The sequence below is a fragment of the Megascapheus bottae genome, unplaced genomic scaffold (assembly GCF_031878675.1).
Source record: "Megascapheus bottae isolate mThoBot1 unplaced genomic scaffold, mThoBot2.hap1 HAP1_SCAFFOLD_68, whole genome shotgun sequence".
NCBI classification, from domain to species: Eukaryota; Metazoa; Chordata; class Mammalia; order Rodentia; family Geomyidae; genus Megascapheus; species Megascapheus bottae.
Window position 1 is genome coordinate 914,958 of NW_028327630.1, and position 16,494 is coordinate 931,451.

The following is a 16,494-nucleotide window of genomic DNA, read 5'->3' on the forward strand; positions in this document are numbered from 1 at the left end:
ATTTTAATAATTTTCTTTCTCCTAATGGGTTTAGGGTTGGTTTGTTGCTCTTTTTCCAGGAGGTTAAGGTGAGACATTAACTAGTTGGTTTGCCATTTTTCCAACTTGCTGTTGTAGGTACTCAGCGCTATAAATTTTCCTCTGAGTACTGCCTTTGTTGTGTCCCTAAGGAGTTGATATTTGTGTGCTCCTTATTGTTAAATTTCATAAACAGTTGGATATCTGTTCTGATCTCTTCGATTACCCATTGTTTTTGATTCAACAATGTGTTGTTCAGTCTCCATGAGTTACAGGGTTTTCGTTGCTGGAGATGTGTGTTCAGTTCCAATTTGATGCCTTTATTGTCTGAGAGTGTGCATGGAAAAATTTCAGTGTTTCTGAATCTGTCCAGGTTTGTTTTTTGGCCTAATATGTGGTCTATTTTGGAAAATGTTCCATGTGCTGCTGAGAAAAACGTGTATTGTGTTGTTACTGGGTGGACTATTCTGCAGATGTCTGTTAGATCTAGTTGGTCTATATAGTTGTTCAGTTCTAAGTATTCTCTGTTGAGTTTTTGCTTTGTTGATGTGTCCATAGGTGAGAGTGGTGTGTTAAACTCACCAACAATCACTGTATTTCGATCTATGTATGGTTTCAGTGTAAGTAAAGTTTGCTTGATGAAGTTTGGAGCTCCGGGATTGGGTGTGTAAATATTTAGGATCGTTTTGTCTTCCTGGAGGAAAGATCCCTTTAGTAGTATGTAGTAACCTTCTTTGACTTTTCTTGCTAATTTTAGTTTGAAGTCTATTGTATCTGATATGAGGATGGCAACTCCAGCCTGTTTATGGGGGCATTTAGCTTGATAGAGTTTATTCCAACCTCTCACTTTCAAAAGATGATTGTTTTTGGGTAAGATGTGTCTCTTGAAGACAGCAGAACGATGGCTCTTGCTTTTTGATCCAACTAGACAGCCTATGCCGTTTAATTGGAGAGTTAAGTCCATTGATATTGAGAGTTAGGATTGAGAGATATTTATTAGTTCCTACCATTTTTAAAAGCTTTTAGTAGGGCCTGTGTCTTGACAGTTCTTGTGGTCCTTAGATGGTATGCTGTTTAGGTGCCATTTCTTTCCCTATATTGCATTTATTTTGGTTTTCTATGTAGAGAGCATCTTTGAGAATTCTCTGTAGTGTTGGTTTTGTTTCGACATATTGTTGCAGCTTTTCCCTGGAATGGAATGTTTTTATAGTTCCCTCAGTTATGAATGAGAGCTTAGGTGGCTACAGTATTCTTGGTTGGTAGTTATTTGAATTAAGGGCATGACATATATGCTTCCAGTCACTTCGTGCTTGCATGGTCTCTGTAATCTGTGGTGATTCTGATTGGTTTTCCTTTATATGTTACTGAACGCTTTTCCTGGTTGCCTTTAGGATCCTTTTTTTGGTTTCTACTGATCCAGTTCGGATTACGATGTGGCGGTGAGATGTTCTTTTCTGTACAGGTCTGTTTGGGGTTCTAAAAGCTTCTCGTATCTGGATGGGTCTGCCCTTCTGGATATTTGGGAAATTCTCTGATATGATTCCCTGAAGTATATTTCCAATACCATTCACCTCTTTCTCCAGACCCTCCTCAATACCAATTAACCTTAAATTAGGCTTCCTAATTGTATCTTGGACCTCCTGAAGCGCTCTCTCATTTTTCCTAGATTTGGATTGACTCATTTTCTGTTCTTTCTCTATAATAACTAAATTATCTTCAGCCCCGGAAATTCTCTCCTCTGCATTTTCTATTCTGCTATCAAAGCTATCTACTTTAGTTTTCATCTCCCTTGCTACTAATTGCTCATTTTTGATGCCTTGCATCTCTTCTTTTAGATCATGTATGGATTTCTTTATCTCCTTGATTTCCTTTTGAGTGGTTAGCTCAGTAGCTTTATTTTCTTTGGACATTTGCTGGAGTTCGCTCACCTTTTTATTTGTAGATTCTATGAACAGCCTTTATTATGGCTTCCTTTATGGCTCCTTCTTTTTCACTTATCACCTTGTTTATGGTTTCCTTTTTCACTTATCACCTTGTTTATGGACATTTGCTGGAGTTCGCTCACCTTTTTATTTGTAGATTCTTTGAACAGCCTTTATTATGGCTTCCTTTATGGCTCCTTCTTTTTCACTTATCACCTTGTTTATGGTTTCCTCTTGTTCAGCTATGGCTTCCTCCCTTATCTCTTTCTTTATATTTTCACATTTTTCATTAATGATGTTTATCAATTGCATTTGTACAGCACTTGGAAGACTTTCCTCTAGGCTTGCCAGTGACTGTTCCATTGGCTGTTTACATTGGGTGGGTGATGTGGGAGGTGTTGTTTCATGGTTTGACATTTTTCTTGAGTTTCTTGTTCTGCCCATTTGAAAATGGGAGCAAGATTAATACTAAACACGATTATAGTTTTTCAGATATAACCAACCTAGACCTCTGTAGCTGGCAGACTCTAGATGTTCACGAGTTTTGATTGGTGTTATCACTCTTTCTTTTCGTGCAGTTACCGACTAGTCTAATTTTTCACTGATAAGCAATTTATATTCAAAACAATAAGCTTCTCAATCCAATCTCTATTGTCTTTAAGTCCCTCTGAGCCTAGAGTATGATTAAACACCTAGATATACAATGTTGCTCAACAGCCATCAAGTGTATATCCATGCAGTATAAGGGTTGAAAGAGGAGCAGAGGTCCAGAGATAGAAAAATAGAATGAGAGAGGTCAGGGGGTAAGTAGGTAGAGTATTTGGAAAGTATTAGAATAAAACTTATGTGTTGCTGTGCGACTAGCTCTTAGCCCAACCAGTGGCCTCACTGTGGACCATTGGATGGATCTGCGAGCTTCCATCTGAGCGCGGTTGGCGGACGTTTTCCTGTGCTGCTTCCAGGGGCGTCCCCAAGCCAAGGGTCTGGGGATTGAGAGTATCAGGTGCTCTCAGCGGGACCAGCAGGAGGCCCCTCTGTTCCCAGGGGCGGGGCCCAGCTGGGGATGTGGGCTCCAAGGGCGGAGCCGCACCTTTTTGGTTCTCAGAAGGGGAGCTTGGCTGCTGGTCAGCCCTTCAGATCCCTGCTGTGTTTCCACTGCTTTGTCAGAGTCTGCGACTGTGGGGGGGGCCCTCGGTGGTGTCTTGCTGAGGATTCCCAGCTGGAGGATGCCCCGCTAGAGAATTGAGGAGGGGCAGATGCTGGCTCCTATTTACCCGCACCCCCTACCCACTTTTGTAAGGCAGGGTCCCAAAGTCCTCCACTCTCCAGATCCAGTGGCCTGGGTGAGGAGCCTGGTGGGTGGGTGGGAGCTGGGACAGCTCCGCCTCCCCTGGTGGGGTGCTGAGTCTTAGGGTCCGCCAGCTTGTCAGTCTCCAGTCAGAGGGCTGGGGGTTGGGCCCGTTGGGCGGGTGGGAGTTGGGGCAGCCCCGCCTCCCTTGGTGGGGTGCTGGGTCTTATGGGTAGCCCGCCTGTCAATCTCCAGTCAATGGCCTGAGGGAGGGGGCTGTTGAGGGGAGGGACAGGATTCTAAATTCCTTGCCCCCCTGCTCCTGCCAGTCTTTCCCGGGGCGGGGTGAGTTAAGTTCTATTGCTTGGCGCCCGCTCCGCTTTCCCGATGTGTTTGGGGATGCTCTGTATTACTCACGCCTCTGCGTCTGTCTGCGGATGCTCCACGGTGGTGGGGAGTCTTTCACTCCCCTCGGTCTTCCCTGCCGCCTGTGTTCTGCATCTGGGTCCTGCTGCTTGTTGTCTGGTTCCGCGTCTGGGTTCCGCTCCTTCCGTTGTTCGCTGGCCCGGTTCTGTGCTGGTTTCTGCAGTCATTGGGTTCCCAGCCTGGTGCCCTCCACTGCCACCGCTTTTCGTGGATTAGGGCCCGTGCCTGCCCCCGCTTTCCCCGCGTGGAGCCGGAGCCAGCTCAAGCAGCTTTTCGCACCTTGGTCTGGCGCAGCTTTCCAAGGCTTTGGGCGAGAGGTGGGGGAGGGGTCCTCGCGTTCCGAATTCTTTGAGAAAGTTGGATGTCAGCTTTATCTGGATTTCTTTTCCAGTTTGAGACCTTCTCCATTGCTTTTTGACTTTGTTGTTGTGGATTTCTTTAGAAAGTTGGCTCGTGGGACTCCCTGGTTCTCTCTTTTTGTCAGAGAAAGCTAACCAGCATCCCTATTGTCTCGGCGCCATCTTCCTCCCCTCCTCCACATCTAGATTTTCTATCTATGTGATACTGAGCAATCAAACCCAGATCTTCATGGATGCTAGGCAAGCACTCTACCACTATGCCAAACTCTCAACCCTGACATAGTAATTATAAAGTCATCATCATCATATCAAAATATCCTTTCTGCTACAAAGAATGAACACTTATCTATGTGTGTAATGCTTTTTTTTTAATTTCACTAATTCTTCTGTGTTTTTCCCTCTTGTATTTTTTACACATGACAGCAAAGCTAATTCTCAGGAAAAAATTGATTAGGATACAGAAACCTAATAATATCCTAGTAGATTGACATCAAAAATATGTGCAAGATGCGCTGTTTGTTTGACCTAGTGGTAGGGGTCCTTGGCTCCCACGCAAAACGACTAAGGTTTGATTCCTCATTACCACATACATAGAAAATGCTGCAAGTGGTGCTGTGGCTCAGTGGGACAGCTAAAGCTTAAAGAAAGCCCAAGAACAATGTTCACACTCTGAAGTCAAGTCCCAAGACAAGCAAAAACAAAAAAAAATTCGACAAGGGGCAAAATGCAGGCATAGAAGGCACTGTGAAGTGAATATTTTGTAAAGGATGAGGGCAATATTGACCCTTAAGTTTGGATCTTACCTAAGAAAGGCTCCTTGAGCCTGAGACCAGACTGGTAGTTGGGCCTAGTGGAAGACATTGGGATTGGACAAATAAGGTGTGCTGTATACTACATCCAAATGTACATTGTGAGATTGGAGGAGAGATTCAGCCTCCAGTATGTCTTTGGTGAGGTCTTCTGTGAGCAAGGATCTTTGGTCATTGGGGCCTGAAAGGTGACCCTGCCTCCCTCACAATGGAACAGAATATGGAACCCTGGTAACCAAGCCACTGTAACTAACAACCAACTCAAGCCAGCTCACTTGGCCTGTGGCTCCTGAAGAAGAAAGATGTTGCTGTGCTGTTGCCAAAGGTCAGGAAACTCGAGTCTCAGGCATGGAAGTTGTGGATGTCTTACTCGAAGATGTACATGCTAGATCATTGCCAAGCCACAAATCCAGTATAACAGGCCTTTCTCTTAGAAGAAGGCCAGGAAAATCCAGGGCAACCAGAAGAGTTATATTTCTAAGAAGAAATGTATTTGACCCCATCATCCTCCCCACACACTACAACTTTCTTTCTTTTTAAATTTTTTTATTGTAATTAGTAAAAGGCTTACATGATATTTGCCAGATAGAAGGTGCATTAATTCACATATATTGATACCCTTTCACATGTCTTGGTAGCCATTTCCCTCCAACCCCACACCCCCACCCGTCTTGGTTTTGCCCCGTTCCCTATCAAATTTCAAATATTCAAATACAAATAAATTCAATATATCAGATAACAAAGTGAGATACTATACCAATATCGGATAACCAAGGGACAGCAAAGGAGATGAGAGACAACATAGTACATTAAGGACAACAATCATTCATAATGTGGCTTGTGTTTCAATATCCTGGAGGTCCTTTCAATTAGCTTCACATTATATGGCCTTATATATGGCCTTTTGCTCTATTGCCAAGCTCTGCTAGTAGAGCCCAAGGTTTCTACTGATTATGACGAATGAGGGAAACCAATGAGCCTAAATTCTTTGAGTCTGGCTTACTTCACTTAATATGATTTGTTCTAAGTCTTTCCATTTCCTAACAAATGGGGCGATGTCATTCTTTCTGACAGCAGCATAGAATTCCTTTGTGTACAAATAACACAACTTGTTGATCCACTCATCAACAGAGGGAAATGTGGGTTGGTTCCATATCTTTGCTATGGTGAATAGTGTTGCAATGAACATTGTTTTGCTAGTGGGTTTAGTATGCCCTTGTTTCTGGATTGTTGGGTAAATGACAAGTAGTGGAATTGCTGGGTCATATGGGAGTTCTGTGTTTAGCCTTTTGAGTCACTGCCACACTGCTTTCCATAGTGGTTGAACGAGTTTGCACTCCCACCAACAGTGTAGTAGTGATCCCTCCTGGCCACATCCCCTCCACCATCTGTTGTCATTCGTTTTCCTGATCCTGGCCATTCTAACTGGAGTGAGGTGCAATCTTAGGGTTGTTTTGATTTGCATTTCTTTTATGATCAGAGATGTGGAGCATTTCTTCATGTGTCTATAGGCCATTTTTTTTCTTCTTCAGAGAAGACTCTCTTTAAGTCTTTGGCACAATTTTTAATGGGATGGGTGTTACTTTGGAGGTTAGTTTGGAGTGATTTAATTTTTTGAGTTGTTGATATATTTTAGATATGAGGCCTTTGTCCATTGTTGGTTGCGGAAGATCTTCTCCCACTCTGTAGGCTTCCTGATTAGTTTACTAGCTATATCCGTTGCCATACAAAAGCTCTGCAGTTTAATGAAGTCCCACTTATCCAGCCTTTCTCTGATTTGTTGTGATTCTTGGTCCTTATTAAGAAAGTTTCGACCTGTGCCAAGGAGGCCTAGTGTATCTCCTATTCCTTCCTGTAAACTTTTCAGTGTGTCAGCTTTTACCTCCAGGTCTTTGATCCATTTGGAGTTAATTCTAGTGCAAGGTAACAAAGAAGGATCCAACTTTAGTATTCTGCAGGTGCTTTACCAGTTCTGCCAGCACAACTTGTTGAAGAGTCTATGTTTCTTCCATCCTATATTTTGGCTCCCTTGTCAAAGATTAGGTGGCCATAGGTCTGTGGTTTAATATCTGGGTCCGCAGTTCTATTCCATTGGACTTCAGGCCTGTTCTTGTGATAGTACCAAGCTGTTTTGAGAATTATAGCTCTGTAATAGAGTCTAAAGTTTGGAATTGAAATTCCTCCAGCGCTGTTCTTTCTGCTAAGAAGTGTTTTTGCTATACGGGGTCTTTTAATATTCCATGTGAAATTTTGAATTGCCTCTTCTATTTCTTTAAAGAATGACATTGGGATGTTGATGGGTATTGCATTGAATTTGTAGATAGCCCTTGGCAAGATTGTCATTTTCACAATGTTGATTCTTCCAATCTAGGAGCATGGGAGGTTTTTCCATTTCCTTAGTTCTGTTTTTATTTCCTTTTTTAGGGTTTTAAAGTTTTCATCTAAACGGTCCTTTCCATTCTTAGTTAAGCTAATTCCTAGGTACTTTATTTTCTTTGAGGCTATTGTGAAAGGAGTTTCTTTCCTGATTATTGCCTCGTTCCTCTCACTGTTGGCGTAAAGGAAGGCAGTTGATTTGTGAGGGTTGATTTTATGGCCTGCTACCCTTCCAAAGCTTCGAATCAGCTCAAGGAGCTTGGGAGTAGAGTCTATAGGATTCTTTAAGTACAGAATCATGTCATCTGCAAAGAGGGATAGTTTTATTTCCTCTTTCCCTACTTGGATCCCCTTTATGCTTGCTTCTTGCCTTATTGCACTGCCTAGGAATTCTAGTACTATGTTAAAAAAGATTGGAGAGAGTGGGAATCCTTGTCTCGTTCCTGATTTTAGAGGGAATGGCTTTAGATTTTCACCATTAAGTATAATAGTAGCAGTGGGTTTCTCATACACAGCCTTTATTACATTGAGAAATGTTCCATGGATTCCTAGTTTCTCCACATCTTTTAAAATGAAGGGGTTTTGGATCCTGTCAAATGCCTTTTCCGCATCTATTGAGACAATCATGTGATTTTATCACTGCTCCTGTTGATGTGTTGAATTATATTAATTGATTTGTGTATGTTGAACCAGCTTTGCCTCCCTGTGATGAATCCAGTTTGATCATAGTGTATAATTTTTTTGATGAGTTGTTCATCAAAGAAATGGGTCTATAGTTCTCTTTCTTTGATGAATCTCTGTCTGGTTTGGGGATGAGTGATATGCTGGCTTCACAGAATTAGTTTGGTAAAGAACCTTCATTGTCAATTTCGTTGAAGAGCTTGAGGAGTATTGGTGTGAGCTCTGCTTTGAAGACCTTATAGAATTCAGCTGTGAATCCATCTGGCCCTGGGCTCTTTTTAAGTGGAAGTTGTCTAATTTCCATTTCTATTTCAGAGCTTGATATAGGTCTGTTGAGTTGGGTTAGCTCTTCTTGGTTCACTGTGTGTATGCTAATATTGTCTAGGAATTCATCCATTTCTTCTAGATTCTCAAATTTGTTGGCGTAAAGGTTTGAGAAATACTCCCTCATGATATTCTGGATCTTGGTAATTTCTGTCGTGATATTACCATTTTCATCTGCGATTTTGTTTATTTCGATATGCTCTCTTCTTTTTTTGGTAAGATTTCCTGAGGGTTTGTCAATTTTGTTATTTCTTTCAAAGAACCAACTCCTTGTTTTGTTGATTCTTTCTACAGTTTTTTTTATTCCAAATCATTTAATTCTGCTTTGATTTTAATAATTTGCTTTCTCCTAATGGGTTTAGGCTTAGTTTGTTGCTCTTTTTCCAGGAGATTAAGGTTAGACATTAACTAGTTGGTTTGCCATTTATCCAACATGCTGTTGTAGGTACTCAGCGCTATAAATTTTCCTCTGAGTACTGCCTTTGTTGTGTCCCTAAGGAGTTGATATTTGTGTGCTCCTTATTGTTAAATTTCATAAACAGTTGGATATCTGTTCTGATATCTTCGATTACCCATTGTTTTTGATTCAACAATGTGTTGTTCAGTCTCCATGAGTTACAGGGTTTTCGTTGGTGGAGATGTGTGTTCAGTTCCAATTTGATGCCTATATGGTCTGAATGTGTGCATTGAATAATTTCAGAGTTTCTGAATCTGTCCAGGTTTGTTTTATGGCCTAAGATGTGGTCTATTTTGGAAAATGTTCCATGTGCTACTGAGAAAAACGTATATTGTGTTGTTACTGTGTGGACTATTCTGCAGATGTCTGTTAGATCTAGTTGGTCTATATAGTTGTTCAGTTCTAAAGATTTCTGTTGAGTTTTTACCTTGTTGATGTGTCCACAGGTGAGAGTGGTGTGTTAAACTCACCAACAATCACTGTATTTCGATCTAAGTATGGTTTCAGTCTAAGTAAAGTTTGCTTGATGAAGTTTGGAGCTCCGGGATTGGGTGTGTAAATATTTAGGATCGTTATGTCTTCCTGAAGAAAAGATCCTTTAGTAGTATGTAGTAACCTTCTTTGTCTTTTCTTACTAATTTTAGTTTGAAGTCAATTGTACCTGATAGGAGGATGGCAACTCTAGCCTGTTTATGGTGACAGTTAGCTTGATAGAGTTTATTCCAACCTCTCACTTTCAAAAGATGATTGTTTTTGGGTAAGATGTGTCTCTTGAAGACAGCCGAACGATGGCTCTTGCTTTTTGATCCAACTAGACAGCCAATGCCGTTTAATTGGAGAGTTAAGTCCATTGATATTGAGAGTTAGGATTGAGAGATATTTATTAGTTCCTACCATTTTTAAAAGCTTTTAGTAGGGCCTGTGTCTTGACAGTTCTTGTGGTCCTTAGATGGTATGCTGTTTAGGTGCCATTTCTTTCCCTATATTGCATTTATTTTGGTTTTCTATGTAGAGAGCATCTTTGAGAATTCTCTGTAGTGTTGGTTTTGTTTCGACATATTGTTGCAGCTTTTCCCTGGAATGGAATGTTTTTATAGTTCCCTCAGTTATGAATGAGAGCTTAGCTGGCTACAGTATTCTTGGTTGGTAGTTATTTGATTTAAGGGCATGACATATATGTTTCCAGTCACTTCGTGCTTGCATGATCTCTGATGAGAAATCTGGGGTTATTCTGATTGGTTTGCTTTTATAAGTTACTGATCCCTTTTCCCTGGCTGCCTTTAGGATCTTTCCTTTCGTTTCTATTGATCCAGTTCGGATCACAATGTGGCGGTGGGATGTTCTTTTCTGGTCAGGTCTGTTTGGGGTTCTAAAAGCTTCTCGTATGTGGATGGGCCTGCCCTTCTGGATATTTGGGAAATTCTCTGAGTTGATTCCCTGAAGTATATTTCCAATACCATTGACCTCTTTCTCCACGCCCTCCTCAATACCAACTAGCCTTAAATTAGGCTTCCTAATTGTATCTTGGACCTCCTGAAGCGCTCTCTCATATTTCCTAGATTTGGATTGACTCATTTTCTGTTCTTTATAATACCTAAATTATCTTCAGCCCCGGAAATTCTCTCCTCTGCATTGTCTAACCTGCTATCAAAGCTATCTACTTTATTTTTCATCTACCTTGCTTCTAATTGCTCACTTTTTATGCCTTGCGTCTCTTGTTTTAGATCATGTATGGATTTCTTTATCTCCTTGATTTCCTTTTGAGTGGTTAGCTCAGTAGCTTTATTTTCTTTGGACATTTGCTGGAGCTTTGTCACGTTTTTTTTGTGGGTTCTATGAATTCATCCATCTTTCTTTGAAAAACCTTTATTATGGCCTCCTTTATGGCTTCTTCTTTTTCACTTATCACCTTGTTTTTGCTTTCCTCTTGTTCAGCTATGGCTTCCTCCATTATCTCTTTCTTTATATTTTCACATTTTCCATTAATGATGTTTATCAATTGCATTTGTGTAGCACTTGGAAGACTCTCCTCCAGGTTTGCCAGTGACTGTTCCATTGTCTATTTACATTGGGTGGGGGATGTTGTTTCTTGATTTGACATTTTTCTTGAGTTTCTTGTTCTGCCCATTTGAAAATGGGAGCAAGATTACTACTAAATACGATTATAGTTTTTCAGATATAATCAACCTAGACCTCTGTAGCTGGCAGACACTAGATGTTCACAAGTTTTGATTGGTATTATCACTCTTTCTTTTTGTGCACTTACAGACCAGCCTAATACAACCACTGATAAGCGATTTATACCCATAACAATAAGCCTCTCAATCCAATCTCTATTGTCCTTATGTCCCTCTGAGCCTAGAGAATAATTAACCACCTACATATACAATATTGCTCAACAGCCATCAAGTGTAGATCCGTGCAGTACAAGGGTTGAAAGACGAGCAGAGGTCCAGAGATAGAAAAAAAGACTGAGCAGTCAGGGGAGGTATAAGGGGATTAACGTAGGAGTGTAAGAATATTGTAGTAATGAAGAAAAGGTACAGCATAAGGATAACTGACCTAAGTTGGAAAGTAGGTAGCATATTTGAGTACAAAGTTTGGAAAATATTAGAATAAAACTTATGTGTTGCTGCACGACTAGCTCTTAGCCCAACCAGTGGCCTCACAGTGGACCATGGGATGGATCTGTTTTTCTTGTCTACGTTGAGGGAAAGGGGTATTTCACAAGATGCAGAAGCGAAGATTTCAGAAGCAAATGCTGTGAGTGAATTAGCTCGTAAAAAGCATTTTTATTTTCTGCCGGGGCCTCCCGGCAGCAAATTGGGTTCCTGAAATAAGGGGCAGGGACTGGAAAAATTAGAAGAGAGACAAACACATCGGGTCCAGGAGGTCTGCAGCCCAAGCAAAAACTGCCGCCTCGTTTATTCTTAACTCAAAGTTTTTATCCCTTCTCGAGACCAGGGCACTGCCAGGTGTTACATCCAGATCGTTAATCAGGGAACTGTTGTGGGTTACATTCATATGGTAAATCTCAGATCAATTGAACAGGAGAAGGCCAAAAAACAATAAGACAATCAAGCAATTATCTGATGCAAATCAAAGTACAGTTTGATTCCACTCTTGCTCCCGACATATCCCCCATCTTTATTTTAAAAGAAACACAAGTGCAATTTCTATTCTTTCCACTATCTCTAATTATCTCATTATCCTGTTTCACTTTCCAAAAATGACTGGTCGACTGCTTTCTAATCACATTTGGCAGATGGATGTCACGCATGTTCCATCATTTGGCCGATTAAAATATGTTCATGTTACTGTAGATACTTATTCTAATTTTATCTTGGCCACCCCCCTTGCTGGGGAAGCCACTAAACATTGTATTTCTCACTGCATTCGATGCTTTGCTGTGATGGGGATTCCCTCGCAAATAAAAACAGATAATGGCCCTGGCTATGCAAGCCGAGCATTTCAATCCTTCTGCCGTTCCTATAATATCACTCATATTACAGGCATTCCTTACAATCCTCAAAGTCAAGGCATCGTGGAGAGCTAATGGATTATTAAAACATCAAATTGCTAAAATACAGAAAGGAGAGTCGTATCCCGCTACCCCTGTGAATATACTTAATCATGCTTTATTTGTTTTAAATTTTTTGAATTTGGATTCAAATAATTTATCTGCTGCTCAGCGATTCTGGGAAAAAAGAGAGCAGCGTGCTTTTGCCTTAGTAAAGTGGAAGGATCCCCTAACTGGTGCTTGGCATGGACCCGATCCTGTTCTAACCTGGGGTCGAGGGCATGTATGTGTTTTTTCACAAGGAGAAAATGACGCCCGCTGGCTGCCTGAACGCTGCGTTCGGATCGTGGAGAGTGACAGTGGCCATCCAAGCAGCGACTCACTGGGCCTACACCCCCAACCCTCCAGTGGTGCATCCTGCGACGTGGAAAGGACCTGAGTTATTTGTGCATGTCAATTGGGACTGCTACTGATCCACTTGTTCCACACATTCATATGAGCTGTGTTTCTCCTCCTTTTACTATTATGTAGGGACCTTTTAACATATTCATTGACTCTACACAATTTAATATGTGACATTATTTTGTCTTTACCATCCCTCTTCTTAATAACCTTTTTTGTAAAAGATGCCCAGGTGAAAAGCAAAGGCCTCCAGAGGTAAGTAGAAGTCGGCCGACCCCCTATGTGTCTGTGTTTTGTTTTATTTTATTTTATTTTATTTTTTTTAAAAAAGGGGTGCACTGTGGGCCTAAAATAGAGGCCTGGGTGGTCAAGGGACGCCTTGACCCCCCTTCCCCTTCTGAGATTCTTGTCAATATCAAGGCTTACCTGAGAGTCCCACCAGCAAGACATGTCTAAATCTAAAAATAGCTGTTAAGTGTATCTGATTGAGTCCAATTTTCTTGTTATATGTCAATGTCTGATTATTTAAAAGTCTCCGCTTCTCTGTCTTGTTCGTGTTACATATTTTTTCTTGTCCAGTTTTGGTCTTTAAAATTGGTATCATTTCTAAGTATGGATCCTTATGGTTTTTCTGTGCATACTCAAGCACACATCCTTGTTATTTATTTGAACATTTCTGGGCCTAGCATGGCCGCTCCCCCATGTCTGCAGTTGTAACAAGCCCTGGAAAAATAAATTCCAGCTAAGTTGCCTTGCAAAAAGTTTTGTTTCGAACCTGGTTCTCACCTGTAAGAGTAAAATTGGCAAAACTCTCTTGACAAAAACTTCCGGAAATTGAATGGCCGATATTAATTTTGCACGCTTTATGATCTTTGAGTATGAATGTGAGTGAATGAGTGAGTGAACATGTTCAAGGTTAAATTGTCAGCATGCTGTAAAAAAAAGGATAAATTTATACTTAAACACAAAGACAATTGGGTAAATCTAAGCTTAAAACTTCAAGAAAAATATTAGGTTTGAATGTTTTACAATGTCTCAAAGAATTATTGTGTTGTCTTAAAGAAAAACTGGTAAATATTTTTCTAGATCCTGAAATCTGCATTTTATTGCAGGGCATACAGCTGTTTACATTGTAAACATTGTATCCTGTTCAGCACAGAGGTGTTAGGGAATTTGGGATTTATTACTTTAAGTTAAAGTTTGGAAACATGTATTAGAGATTTAAATGTAAAATTGTTCATTATCGTCAGAAACTTTGCCTGTCCTTTCTTGCAAACTGACACTAGAAATCTGATGGTAAAATGTGGATAATGTGATTAGTATTTTAAAGGAATGTTTAAAAAAAGGAAGGAAACTAAGTCCAGACTTGGACTTTTGGTGCACTGATGTCTATAGTTCTTGCATTAGGGAAAAACTGTTATTTGAGTTTAAACTGTTGTTGGAGTTTTAGACAGTAATCTAAACTGCATAAGAGCCCCTTTTTTCTAAAAGGCAAGAGGAGTGCCTTGGGCCCTAGGGGGCCTGAGGGCAGGAGTTCTTTGTGCCCTTAAAGGTTTTTCAATTGCAAATAAAGGCTAAGGTGTTAATTGTTTAAGCCAGTATCAGTAAAAGTTATTAAGAACATTGGAAATGGGTTTCTAAACAATATTTGAAAGTGAAGTTGTCTTAAATGTTTAAAGAAAGAGAGAAAAGGAAAATCAGGACTACCAAAGTAATTGCTTAATTGCTATTTCAGCTTGCTCTTGTAACTTCCAGCTAGCCCATTGGAGAAGAACAGCAATCCTTATTCAGATGTAACTTTGGCCTTTTCCAGGTTCTAGGTAAGCTCATGCTTAGAGACTATTTCTGTGTCGACCACCTTGTTGCTCTAATTGGAGAAACGTGGCCTTTTGTAGGACTCACTGATCTGAAAACTGCAGTTTTGAGCCAACCCCGGGCAAAGCAAAGTCCCTGTGAGATTGTGGTGTCTAATCTGGCAGCAGAGTGCTATTAAGGCAGAGTTGCTTTGGAGCTCGAAGCCGCAGAGTGCAAGCCTTGAGCTGCAGAGCTGAGGTGCGGCACTCAGGCCCTGAGTTTGGGACTCAAAAGTGGCAGGGTGCTAGCCTTGAGCTGGAGAGCTGAGGGACAGTGCCCAGGCCCTGAGTTCAAGTCCAGCAACTAAGCAAGTGAATTGCCAATGGGACATTTATCCCTGTGTGGAGAAACTCTACTGGGACACGAGGCAGAAAGCCTCTGCTTGGATGGCAGAGATGGTGTCAGATCTTAGTCACTTGTGCTTGGCCGATCAAATTAATCAGAGCCGGGAGGTCATAGAATAGTTTGTAAGCATGCCTTACTAATGCCCGTGCCTTTCATAACTGGGCAGGAACTTGTCAATCTTCTGTGATAGTGGGTAGTTTAAAGCCCTAATTGAGCGAAATTTTTATTTATTTATTTATTTGTTTATTTATTTATTTATTTATTTATTTATTTATTTATTTTTGACACCAGCCACAAATTCAGGAAAAGTTTGTGGATCTGAGACTTGTGTCTCTATTAATCTGTTTAGATCTGACAACTGAAGCATTGTTAAGGTTGCAGAAATTTAGTTCCCCAGACAATCAAGAAAAGGCCTTTGCAAATGGGTGCTATGTAACTACACTATTGTAGCCAAAGATGGTTCGTGCAGTTGTTAAATGTTAAATATGATCTCCAGTTTGGAGCAAATTATTATTCCTGATATCTAATCCTTGCAATCCCTAATAAAACAGGCTAGGCTTCTTAAGGTCCCTCGTCAAGCACAGAGACAACGCCCCTGAGTCAGCTTGAAGAAGTCACAGAAGCTGAATCTCCGCCCATCTATCCCCTTTAGATGAAGGGACCAGTCATTTTTGGAAAGTGAGACAGGATAATGAGATAATTAGAGATAGTGGAAAGAATAGAAATTGCACTTGTGTTTCTTTTAAAATAAAGATGGGGGATATGTCGGGAGAAAGAGTGGAATCAAACTGTACTTTGATTTGCATCAGATAATTGCTTGATTGTCTTATTGTTTTTTGGCCTTCTCCTGTTCAATTGATCTGAGATTTACCATATGAATGTAACCCACAACAGTTCCCTGATTAATGATCTGGATGTAACACCTGGCATTGCCCTGGTCTCGAGAAGGGATAAAAACTTTGAGTTAAGAATAAACGAGGCGGCAGTTTTTGCTTTAGTTGTCCAAAGGCTTGTCGTACGACGATAGGGTCAGAACAAGCCAACAAGATGTCATCCATATAATGAACAATATAAACAGAAGAAAATTTTTCACGAGTGGAAGAAATGGCTCTAGCTACAAAACTTTGACATAAAGTTGGGCTATTTGCCATGCCCTGTGGAAGCACAAGCCAGTGATATCGCTTCATGGGTTCTTTCAAATTAACAGAGGTGACGCTGAAGGCAAAGCGCTTACAGTCTGGAGGCGCCAGGGGTATAGTATAGAAACAATCCTTCAAATCTATAATAATCTTATAAGTATCCTTTGGGATTGCCATGGGTGAAGGCAAGCCAGGCTGTAGGGCCCCCATCAGTTCCATTGTGGCATTTATTTTTCTCAAATCCTGTAACAGCCTCCATTTACCTGACTTTTTCTTTATAACAAAAATTGGAGAATTCCATGGAGAGTTAGAAGGGGCCACATGCCCCAAGTCCAGCTGTTCCTGTACCAGCTGCTGTACTGCAATGATTTTTTCTAGTGAAAGAGGCCACTGTTCAACCCATACTGGTTCTTCAGAGAGCCAATTTATGGGATCAGCATGAGGGGCAGGACAAACGACAGCTCCCATTAAGGAATACCATAATCCTTGTCTCGTAGGGCGAGACTGGGGTTGGAGCGGCTCTAGTTCCCCCTGTGCTGCTCGGCCTAGTCCCCTAAAGGGGAGGAGGCCTTGA